We start from the raw sequence: 12,119 nt of genomic DNA, 5'->3' as shown, positions 1-12,119 counted from the left end.
CCCAGCTTTTCCTGTCTTTAAATGATTGCACAGTGCTGAGCACAGAGGAAGTGCACTACAATTATTAGCTCCTTTATTATCAGTCAACAGTTTATTCTTATTGCTTTTATTAACTGATCTCTCCGTCTCGCCTGAGAATTCATGGCTCTCCATTGAATCTCAGAGGTGGCACTGGTTGTGCTCTACTTTGCGACGTGGCTTGTGATGTGTAGGTTCTTCCCCTCTGTAGCTGTAGCCCATCATTGCCTAGGATGGTGGTTCCGGGTAGAGTAGCCGGGCTCTCTGTATGCTTCTGCCAGCTCAGAGTGTACTGAAAAAGTGTGCACCTTACTTCCCTACGGGAACGTCCTTTTAGGCACAGTTGTCAATGAATTCTCAGGGCCCCACGAATCCACAGCCCTGGTGATAGGCTGCCTCCTGAGAAAACTCAAGGGGTCACAACAGCAGTGCCACCAAGGGTCATCCAGACCTCAATGCTAACTGAACATACATGCTGTCGATGCTGGGTGCACAGAAGGTCTGGATTGTGGCACTCTGGACAGGTGGGGAATAGGTCGGGAAATACTGTGAACCCCTCCTCTTGTCAGCCTACAGTTCTAGGGAGCTTGTCCCAGCCCACCAGGTAATAGATAAAGACCTGCTGCACAAGAGCCACATCAAAGTCTTTCCTTAATTTCAAACCCCAATTTCTCTCACACTCTTTTTTTTTTTTCTTTTTTTGAGATAGAGTCTCTCTTGTTGCCCAGGCTGGAGTGCAGTGGCACAATCTCGGCTCACTGCAACCGCTGCCTCCCGGGTTCAAGCGATTCTCTTGCCTCAGCCTCCCAAGTAGCTAAGACTACAGGCACGCACCATCACGCCCTGCTAATTTTTGTATTTTTAGTAGAGACAGGGTTTTACCATATTGGCCAGACTGCTCTCAAACTCCCAATTTTGTGATCTGCCCACATCGGCCTCCCAAAGTGCTGGGATTATAGGTGTGAGCCACTGCCCCCAGCCTCTCAACTCTTAAACAAGAACCAATGGTAAGCCCAACAGTCCTTTGTGGGGAGGAGAAAGAAAAAAGCTTGATTTGGCCTTGCTGGAGGCTAAACCTCAAATATTGAAACTTCTTTCAGATCCTATTTCCAGCCAGGCGCCATGGCTCACGCCTGTAATCCCAGCACTTTGGGAGGCTGAGGCGAGTAGATTACTTGAGGTTAGGAGTTTGAGACCAGCCTGGCCAATGTGGTGAAACCCCGTCTCTACTAAAACTACAAATATTAGCTGGGCAAGGTTGTGGGCTCCTGTAATCCTAGCTACTCAGGAGGCTAAGGCAGGAGAATTGCTTGAACTCAGGAGGCAGAGGTTGCAATGAGCCAAGATCACACTATTGCACTCCAGCCTGGGTGACAGAGCCAGAGTCCGTCTCAAAAAAACAAAACAAAACAATAAAGATCCTATTTCCACTGCCCTCCTAAAAGCAAAAGGGAATGACAGTCCTGATCTCCTTCTATGTATTGTTCCTCATGGCACTGGGTCTTTTCAGCCCAGATTCACTGGGCTTGGGTGAAGGAAAGGGTCCTCCTGGCCAGTGAGAATCAACATCACTGCCAAAGACTGCTGACAGCCCACATCACACCAGCACACACTCACGACACATGTCAAGGAAGACCTGGTGACCCCCAGAAGGTTACAACTATTGAGGGATTTGGAAAAAAAATTTAAAAACAACATATATTCCTTCCCCTATTTTCTGTCTCACCTGGTCCATTGCCAGGAACATAAGGACCATCTGGATGGGCCAGGCATGCTGATTCACACCTGTAATCCCAACCCTTTGGGAGATGAGGTGGGAGGATCGATTGAGGCCAAGAGTTCAAGACCAGCCTGTCAACACAATGAGACCCATTTCTATAAAATAAATAAATAAAAGAATGAGCCGAGCATGGTGGTGCACACCTGTAGTCTTAGCTACTTGAGAGGCTGAGGTGGGAGGATCACTTGAGCCCAGGAGTTTGAGGCTGCAGTGAAATCCAATCATACCACTGCACTCCCACCTGGACAACAACAGATGGAGACCCCATCTCCACAAACATAAATAAATACAGACTACCTGGGTCAGTGAAAGAGAGAAGCCATTTTATCCTTACCTCTCCACTGACTCACTCTTGTAGAAGGGCAATGGTTTGTGTCTATTTTGCTTTTTTCACATGACCCTCCTTTTTTGTTGTAATTAGCATGTCTTGACTGGGCTCGGTGGCTCACGCCTGTAATCCCAGCAATTTGGGAGGCTGAAGCAGGCGAATCACTTGCGGTCAGGAGTTCAAGAGCAGTCTGAGCAGCGCGGTGAAACCCCATCTCTACCAAAAATGCAAAAATTGGCCGAGCATGGTGGCGTGTGCCTGTGGTCCCAGCTATTCGGGAGGCTGAGGTGGGAGAATTGCTTGAGCCCAGGAGGCGAGGTTGCAGTGAGCCAAGATCGCACCACTGCGCTCCAGCCTGGGCAACAGAGTGAGACCCTGTCTCAAAATGAATAAATTAAATAAATAAATAAATAAATAAATAAGTAAATAAATAAGCATGTCTCAAAATAAAGGCAATGCTTTCCAAATATACAAGCACCACTGAGAAACTGTCAAAATAGATCATTGTTCTTGCCTTTTTTCACACCCTTTGGAAGAAGACAAGGAAGCAATGAGCAAAGTCATCACTGAGCAGCCAGTTCCTCAGTTCACCCACAGTGCCCAGGGAAAGAGGTAGGACCAAGGTTCTCGAAGGAGTAGGCTTGGCAAAGGAAACTCCCCAGGCAAATGAGTCATGGTGGTAGTAGCCGGGTCAAGACAGGTGTGGCTGGCCCCTGCAGGACTTCCTTCCTCAGGCCTGAACCCAAGGGTCATAGAACAGCAGGGAAGTAGCCGGAATATCTGCACCATGGACAGTGGAGCCAGCCCTACCTGGAGGCCTTTTGCTGCTTTGAAGTCCAAGCCTAGCACTTTCTGCAAAGTGGCCTCCTAGAGGACCAGACTGCATCACGCTGTTCCCAGCCGACTACCTTTACAACAAAGTGTTGAGATGCGGCTCTCATCTTCCGGAACTCACTAGGAAAGCCACCCGCCTCTGCCTGGAGGACTGGCACACCTCTGCGCCTGCACAATTGCAACTGCAAGTATCTGAAAACGTTTGGGCAGGGCCTTGAGAGTGGCAGCTCCCAGACTCAGAGGAGCTTTGGTCCCAGGGAGGCTGGGCCACGGGCGATAGTGAAGTTGAAATGTTTCAAACTGAGATCCAACCCAGATCTCTCTTCCTACACTTTCTCAACTGCCCGTGCCCCACTGTGCGAAACAGACAGACACCCGCAGTAGGACCAGCAGCAGCAGTGAGGCATCATGGGTTAACGTGCCTCTTTTTTTAGTTGGTGGTGTCTATTTGCAAAGCTGACCTAATGCACGGCCTCACAGCTCTCGACCTCTGAAGGGCCAAGAGGGACACAGAAGCCTTTGTCTTATGTCAAACAAAAGGCAAAGTCACAGCAGAGTGGACCCTGAAGTGATGTGGGACGCCCGCCCCACCCACCCCACCCCAGAGGACGCCTGCCTTGCCAGGCCGCCCGCAGGGGCAGATTCAGAGTGAACATGGCAGAAGAAATGTATGTCCAGGCTCAACCCCACCACCAGCCTGCTCCCCACTCTTTGGAAGGTCCTACTCGGAGTGGCATATCCCAAGCCCAGGGAGAACTGGCATTTCTCTGCACCAACAGCTGGCACAAAGAGAAAAACCTCCAAAAAGAAAGGTCTATTGCGTGTGTTTGACGCCTTCATGGAAGCCAGTCATTTCCACTTCACCAGGCCTCTCCCTGGATGCCCTCCCTCCATAGTAAAGCCCCCCAAATCTCCAACAATTGGACCCTCATTGCAAAGCAAAAAGCACCATAATTAACTCCATAAAGTAATCAAGCCCCATTAAAGGGAAAAATATGACATGAAGCTTTTGTTTCCAGAAATGAAAAAAAGGCTTAAAAAAAAAAAAGAAAAGAAAAGAAAAAAGAAAAAGAAGAGGAAAAAAAGAAAGAAGGAAAGAGAAGAAAATCCAGCAGCAGCAGCATTGGGGATTCCAGCAAAGGAGAAGCTGTCGCCCAGGCACACAGGGAGAGTTCTACCGTCGGGTGCCGAATGGCAAGAAGGGTTAAATTTATGTTCCATTACAAGTCCCCTTTTTTTTTGGTTTCATCTTCTCAGTAAAACACATAACTTAAAATGAAATCAAATATTAAAAATGACAGACTCTATAAGTGCTGTGAGTAACTTCAGGTCACGGAGGGAGGGAAAAGCCGGCAAGTTGTCAGGCACTATCTGTCAGAGTGAATTAGAAACAATCAACAGAGACTGAAAGCGAAGGTGATTGTTATTAAGCAGCAGGGCTGTGAGCAGGCTACCCAGATGTGGTCATGCATATAAAGGACAGGAAGCAGCAGTTTAATTCAGGAAGCCCTGGCGAACAGGGCAGCAGAGAGGAGAAAAGTCCTTTGTCGCTAATAAGCTGGAAGTTACTTTGATAACAGCAGGGTTAGACTCGAGAATAAAACACATTTCTTTCACTACCACACACCATTAATATCGCAGAAATGTGGTCGGAAGAAATGCCCAATGCAAGGCGGGCTTAGCCAGTGGCCTTCCCCAGCAGCGGCCTGGGAAGCCGGACCCCGAGTCCCCATTTCAGCAAACGCCTCCCCTCCTTCCAAGGCCAGGCTCTTTCTGACCGCGTCGGACCGACTGTCACCTTCCAGAAATGTCATCTGACCAAAAAAGAATACTGATCGTGTTTCATTATTTCCCGGCGTCAGACACTCCCATCTGTGTGGCCTGTGGGAAAGGTGCAAGCCCGGTAAACAGCCTCGATATAATAAAGTCCACGCATGCAGCAACGAAAAACAATTTTATATGCAGACAAGGCCCGATTTCATAAGAAATTACTTATGCAGGCGTTCTGCAATTATCCTGTGATACTTTCAGGCAACAGTCTGACAGCAGTTGTGCAAACAATAAAGGGATTACAGAAATAAAAACAAATAATATTACACACACAGAAACTCCATGTTGCATGTGAACAGGATGAAGGGAGGGTACAGAAATCAAGGGAGCCGGGCAGGGGCCAACAGGAAGTGAGGCCCGGAGCCGAGCCCACCTCTTCCCAAGCTCTTGCACTACGCCTAAGCTCGCTGCATGCATGATACTTTGGGTAGAAGGAAATGCTCAGCAGCTATCTGGGGACCTGCCCCAACCTCCTCCCCAAGCTCTGAAGATGCTGGGCCACCTGCTTGCCTCTCTGACCCGCAGGCTCTTCATATGGGGGAAGCTGAGGTCTTCAGCTCCCTTTGAGGAAGGAGCAGAGTCTGGACCAGGAAGAGGTGAGCGATAGGTGGGCAGGACAGCCCTGACACTTTCTCTCACTCAGCAGGTGGCCTCATACCACAGAGCGCATCTTGTCCTTCCGCCTGTCCCAGGGTCAGTGCAGGCCCTGGGTCAACTGCCCCTGTCCAGTTGCAGCCCCGAGAAAGCTTCGGTCAGCATGGCGGAGGATCAGGACCGCTGCTCCCCAAATGCAGGGGAGAAAAGTCAGTGGATCAGCCACATGTGAGGGCGGGATCAGACTCAGAGGAGGCGGAAGTGTTTTCCCAAGCAGCCCTTACCCAAGTGGTGTGGGGAGGGGTCGTCCAACTGCCCACAAGGATGGAACTCGACCATCCCCTCCTCCCCGCTGCAGACATTGGTAGGATGGGTGGGCACCCTGTAACTCAGGTGCTGGGGAGACAGGAAGGAAGGTGGAACCAGATGCCTGCAGAGGGGCGTCCTGACTGCCTCCCCCAGACGATAGGGACTTCTGCGTTGCTGCCCACATCTGAGCAACGGCCTCACCCCATGCAGTCAGGAACGGTCGCTGGCCTCCCCGTGGCACAGCCATATTCAGCAACAGGAGAACTCAGGGCCCGGAGAAGCGTGGGGCCAGGGACCTGCAATGCTCCAAGCCATTTGCACCTCATACGCTCCAGACCAGGCTGTCCTGGGGGCAGCCCAGGGCCGCACTGGCCACTCCTTGCAGAGAGCCCTCCCCGCACCATGCACACTGTGTCTGCCCCTGTGCTCCGGAATCACCAAATACGGGCCCCAGCTCCAGCCAGTCCGCACACACACTTGTGTTTACAGAAAGCGTTTTGAAAACTTGAATTTGTTACCAACAACAGAGACAAAACTTCAAAAAGAACTGGATTCCTTTTTTTCTGACTTTTCTTTTAAAACTCCGAAAACGCGGACAAACCCGGCCCACACTCCTAGGCGGCTGCAATGGGTGGAATCTAGGTGGTGGTGGCGGTCCCTTTTGACGGGCCAGCTTTCCCCAGACTGCTCTGTGCACACTCAGCTCCACGCATTTACCAATTGCCCTCTGAATTTGGGGTTATGACAGCTCCCCAAGAGGCAAGAGACCTGCCCAGGTCACACAGTGACGGGGTAGGCCATAGGAGCACATTCAGGAGCAGAGTCCAAAACCTGCCCCAGGTTGAGTTGCTTCAGCCTTGATTGTCTTTGTCCAAAACTTTCACGGTCTGACCCTAAAATGGGCCTGCTGGAATCCCTGAAGGGCATCCGAAATCACCTGTCCAGGTACCAGAAACTCACAGCCAGCGTCCTGGCCTGATTGCATCCTGAGTGTTGGCATAAGTTAGACTTGGGCAGACCTTGGGTCTTGCCATTCCCACATGTCAGAAAATTCAGAAAGAAATGTGGATTTGTCATATATTTGGTTTGCTTAAACCAAAATGCAACAAGTTCTAATGATTACAAGTTTCAGAAGCAAGGGAGCTAGTCAATCAACACAACAAGTGATTGCTAACCACTCAGTGGGCCAGGAACAGCCCTAGGGGTTGTGAGAGCTACTGAGATGAAGAAGACACAAGCCCCACCACCCAGACACAAGCTGGAGCCTCAGTTCACCAAAAGCGGCCCCCAAGCTGTCTGGATCTGCCTGGGCATCCCGGGAGAGGTGAGGAGGGCCTACTGTGCTCAGGTGAGAATTGAGCTGGACGTAAACATAAGTAAGTGGGGTCTGGTTCTGGCTCTGCTAATGATTTGCTGTGTGATCCTGGGCCAGTCCCTTACCCTCTCTGAGTCCCAGTCTTCTCACCCATAAAAGGAAGGTTGCTTTGATCATAAAGGTTTCTGCTAGCCCAAGTTTTCCATGAGCCTAGGAATGTTCTAGAATTCAGGAGAAGACAGTACCACTTGGCAATAATACCTGCATTGCCCGAGGGAAAGAGGGCTAAACTATAACCACCAAGATTCTTTACCCTTAAACTCACCCTGCATTCACGATGACCCATAATGACCCAGTTTTCCCTGCAGTGAACAGGAGATGTCTGCAACTCCCTGAGGGTCGCTCTTCCCTTCTGGGCACAGACTTAGCCAGACCAAGGCTCCCTGATCAAAGGAAGAGGCAGAGTCTGTACCAGGAAGAGGTGAGCAATAGTTGGGCAGGGCAGCCCAGCTGGACTCTGTGGGCTGATGTGGGATCTGAGGTGAGAGAAGTTAAGTGGCTTGTGATACCTTCCAGAAGGCCTCTGCCTGTCACTCTCCCCAGGCGCCCACAGCTGGGAAGCTTAGGCCTCCCAGGGCTGCAGAGAAAGCTCATGCCAGGTCCTGAGCAGCTGCCATGGGCCCTGCTGCTTCAAGAGCAGGGCCCCCAGTGCTGCTGTCCATCTTTCTTGCACCACAGAGCCTGAAATCCCTAATTCCCGGCTTTGGACAAGTCTCCAGGTCATCCCTCCAGCGGAAAATGAAGACCACCAAGAGCCAATCCAAGCCACTCATTCCTGGCACCTAGGAGCATCTCCACACCTGAAAAGGGAGGGTTTCTCAAGACACTCCCTCTGGTTAAACATGAAAGTCCACACTCGTCAGCATGGCCTACAAAGCCACACCTGATAAAGGCCCTCCCATCCTCTCCCCAGGGATCATTGTCTGGCCACACTGGCCTACACACTGTCCCTTAGACCTGCCACGCTCTTCCCTGCCATGGGGCCTTTGTACATGCTGTTCTCTCTGCTCGAATGCTTTACCCAGAACTTCACCCTGCTGGCCCCTCCGTGTCCTCCAGACCTCTAGCTGCCAGCATCCCTTTCTTAGGGGGGCTTCCCCTGACCACCTACCCTCTCTCAAGTACAGATACTACCCCTCTCCTTCCCCACCCATTCTCCTGCTACGTTTTCTCATGCATTTAGTGCTCTATGATGTCATCGTATCCACTGGTTTCCTTGTTTACTGCTCCCCACCCTCAACCCCCATAATATCAGTCCTCTGAGGACAGGGCCCTTGTCTGTCTTGTCCAACGCTGTACCCAGTGCAAGAGCTAAGAGTTCAGGCTCTAAAGTTGGGAAGAACGTGCTTGAACCACCAGGTTTGAGGCAGGAGGAAGGGATCAGGCTCTGAAGTCAGGGAGCGCTATGCTCAGACCTGGCCTTCCTAGGTTTGGGGCAGGCCACTTCTCTGGCCTCAGATCCCGCATCTGGAAAATGGAACGAATCATAGTATCTACTATATGGTAGGGGATTTGGGAGGATTAATTGAGATGATACCAAGAAATGCGTATGCCAGAATGAGCTCCACTCTACCTTCTCTCTAGAGTTAAAATTATCTCTGATTTCGGTTTTCTCCCTGGGAAAGTGTCCGCCATGGGACCTTATACCAACCTCATTCAGCTGCTACAAAAGAGTTTGCTGGGATCTTTTCTTCCAAAAGTCCAGAGATCTCGTGGTAAAGATCAAATATGACGCAAAGCCCCACACACATGTGCAGGGCTTATCATCATTATCACAGAGAAATTACAATTATTCACTCCCTCCTCTGTGCTCCCAAAGTACTGCTCCTGCAGCATTTAACTAAGGTAATTACTGCTGCGGGAAGGATGTTGACTCACTCATCTGTACCAGGACAGAGGGGCTGACTCGGGACAGCCCAGCCCACCGCAGGATCAGCACCTGAAGTGCAGACTGCCCGGGGTCCCCAGAGTCCTGAAGGTACCTGGGACACAGTGTGTCTGTTAGATAAAAGAGGGTTCTATAGGCTCTGAGTGCCTTTCCTTCTGGAAGTCACTGGGCCTCCCAACCCGAACATCCTTTAGAACGGATAAACCCGAAAGCTTTATCCTTTCTAAAGGATAAAGCTATAAAAGGCTGGGCAACCATGCCCTGAAATTCTGCCTCCAATCTTTGCAAAGAGCAGTCTGGAAATCCACATTGTGGTGGGACATGAAATCATAGCCTGATGTGTGTGATTCATTCAGTTACCAATGGTTGCCTCAATGTTTATGTTATCAGTGCTTAAGAGTGGTACTCTGGGTCAGGCACAGTGGCTTACATGTGTAATCTCAGCACTTTGGGAGGTAGAAGCAGGTAGATGCTTAAGCCAGCGATCCCCAAGCTTTTTGGCATCAGGGACCAGTTTTGTGGAAGACAATTTTTCTCTGGATCCGGAGGCAGTGAGGGTTTCGGGTGAAACTGTTCCACTTTAGATCATCAGGCATTAGATTCTCAAAAGGACCACGCAACCTAAATCCCTCACGTTTGCAGTTCACAATAGGGCCTGGGCTCCTGTGAAAATCTAATGCAGCCACTGACAGGAGGTGGAGCTCAGGCAGTAAAACGGCCCGGTTACTAACAGGCCACAGACAGTACCAGCCCATGGCCCGGAGGCTGGGGACCCCTGGTTTAAGCCCAGGAGTTCAAGACCAGACTGGAAAAAATGGTAAAACCTCATCTATACAAAAAAATACAAAAATTAGCCAGGCACAATGGGAGGCACCTATAGTCCTAGCTACTTGGGAGGCTAAGGCACGGGGATCGCATGAGCCCAGGAGGTCGAGGATGCAGTGAGCCAAGATCACACCACTGCACTCCAGCCTGAGTGACAGAGTGAGATCCTGTCTCCAAATGAAAAAGTAAAATAAAATAAAATAAAGAGTGCGGTCTGGACATCCTGAAGCTGCATGTGTATAGCATTTGATATGATATGGTTTGGATGTGTGTCCCCCCCAAATCTCAAGTTGAAATGTGATTCCTAGTGTTGGAGGCGGGGCCTGGTAGGAGGTGACTGGATCATGGGGTGGATCCCTCATGAGTGGTTTAGCACCATCCCATTGGTGATGAGTGAGTTCTCCCTCAGTTGGCTCACGCGAGATCTGGTTGTTTAAAAGAGTCTGGGACCTCCCCAACCCCTTCCCTCACTCCCTCTCTCACCCTGTGATGCTCCTGCTTCTCCTTCACCTTCCACCATGAGGAAAAGCTCCATGACGCGTCACCATAAGCCATGCAGTTGCAGAAGCTGAGCAGATGCTGGCGCCATGCTTGTACAGCCCGAAGAACCATGAGCCAAATACACCCGCTTTCTTTATAAATCACCCAGCCTCAGGTACTTCTTTACAGCATCACCAACAGGGCCTAATACATAAGACTCCAAAAGGACGAGTGTCCAGTGCAAAGAAATCGGGACAGCATTGACGAAGAGAAGCAGCAAGAGTCCCAGCAGGAAACTCTGAAAGTCCAGAAAAGGCTCTGGGACTGAATTAGCCCACTTCCAACCCGTTCTTAACCAGCTCATCCCAGGTCCAGATTACTGGGGGCAGGATTCAACTTCAGGGCCCAAGAAGTCTGTGGTCTGGAGCCTGAAAGTCAGCAAGAGGCAGGGAGGATGGTGCCCACGTATTCTCTGCCTGTTTCTAATACCTGGCCCCTTTCTTGGTCTCCAGCAGACAAAATTTGCCTTTGGATATAAAGTCTCAATCCTCCTTCCAGTTCATGTGACCCAGAAATTATTCCAGGATGTATATTTCCAGTCTGAGAAAATCTCCCTGCCTTTACGTGGCCAATTCCACAGGACACACAATTGTTCTTTATCTTTGAGGCCCAAAGCATGCCAGGGCAGTTAATTTTTTAAAATGCATGCCATGACCAGGCGTAGTGGCTCACGCCTGTAATTCCAATACTTTGGGAGGCCAAGGCGGGAGGATTGCTTGAGCCCAGGAGGTCAAGACTGCAGTAAGTCATGACTACACCACTGCCCTCCAGCCTGGGCGACAGAGTGAGACCCCATCTCTACAAAAATAAATAAATCAATAAAACAAAATGCATACCTCTGTGGCAGAGAATCTGATGAGGCTAGAGCTACTAGCCTCTAGTAGCTACAGTCTATTCCAAGAAGCCCATCCAAAGGATATCTGCGTCTCATTCCCAGAGGACACACATGTCCCTTCTCCTCCCCCGCCTCGGTCTCCACCCTGTCAGGCACCTGGGCAGGTAGCTCATCCTTCTCTTACCTACCCATCCCAATTGGGGTCAGGGGAAACAGCCCCTTTCAGCACCTCCTCCATCTCAGGAGGCATGCAGAGTGGAATGTTCTAGAACAAGCTGGTGCACTCACTGCCCCCGGAGGAAGCCAGTCTTACCCTTCTCCCCTACCTGAGGCCTGTGGCATGGATGCTAAACTGGGCCTTCCGAAACTGTGAGCATCCGCGTGGCAGAATCCTCACCATCAATGTAGCAGCTAAATATTGTAAGGCTCCTAACTTCTCCATCTGTGTTTTGCCTCCCAAGAGGGAAAATAGTCTTCGCAGACATTCCCTTATCTGGCAGGCAGATTCTAAACCTTACTGGCAACTGCAGCCTTGTTTTCCCAACCAAACAGCTATGGAACCAAAAATTGCTCCTGCCGGCGATATGCTGTGGAAGGAACTAGCCAAACAGCTCAGTCTGGAAGCCCGGGGCCCGGAAGCCTGTGGGTTGTCACCATGCCTAGGGGAGACCCAGTGCTCTGAGAAGTCACCGGTGCCGGGGAGGCCTGCTCATCCGCTGATGGAAGGGACCACTGCTGGTGTTCGCTGTTCCTTTTACTTAACACGAAATACACGCACCAAGAAACTGATGGAAAACACTCACCACAGTGTGAAATCAACACTTTCTAACTCAAATAAAGGGAGTAAGAAAAGGAAAATTCCAACTCTTACGCAGCAGACATTTTTCTCCTACGATATTACACGAGGCCGTAGCACCACCACTGTCCTGTCCTCCGCCTTCAAGCGCACCTCGGAGCCCCAGA

The 12,119-nt window shown here is 50.5% G+C and overlaps 1 protein-coding gene across 42 annotated transcripts in view; it reads right to left on the bottom strand.

Annotated features, from left to right (window-relative positions):
* Nucleotides 1–12,119, bottom strand: part of ZNF536 (zinc finger protein 536) — a 489,005-nt gene that overhangs the window by 347,507 nt on the left and 129,379 nt on the right. The window lies entirely within an intron of this gene.

The sequence above is a fragment of the Macaca fascicularis genome, chromosome 19, assembly GCF_037993035.2.
Source record: "Macaca fascicularis isolate 582-1 chromosome 19, T2T-MFA8v1.1".
Lineage (NCBI taxonomy): Eukaryota > Metazoa > Chordata > Mammalia > Primates > Cercopithecidae > Macaca > Macaca fascicularis.
This window is presented reverse-complemented; position numbering and strand designations above follow the sequence as displayed.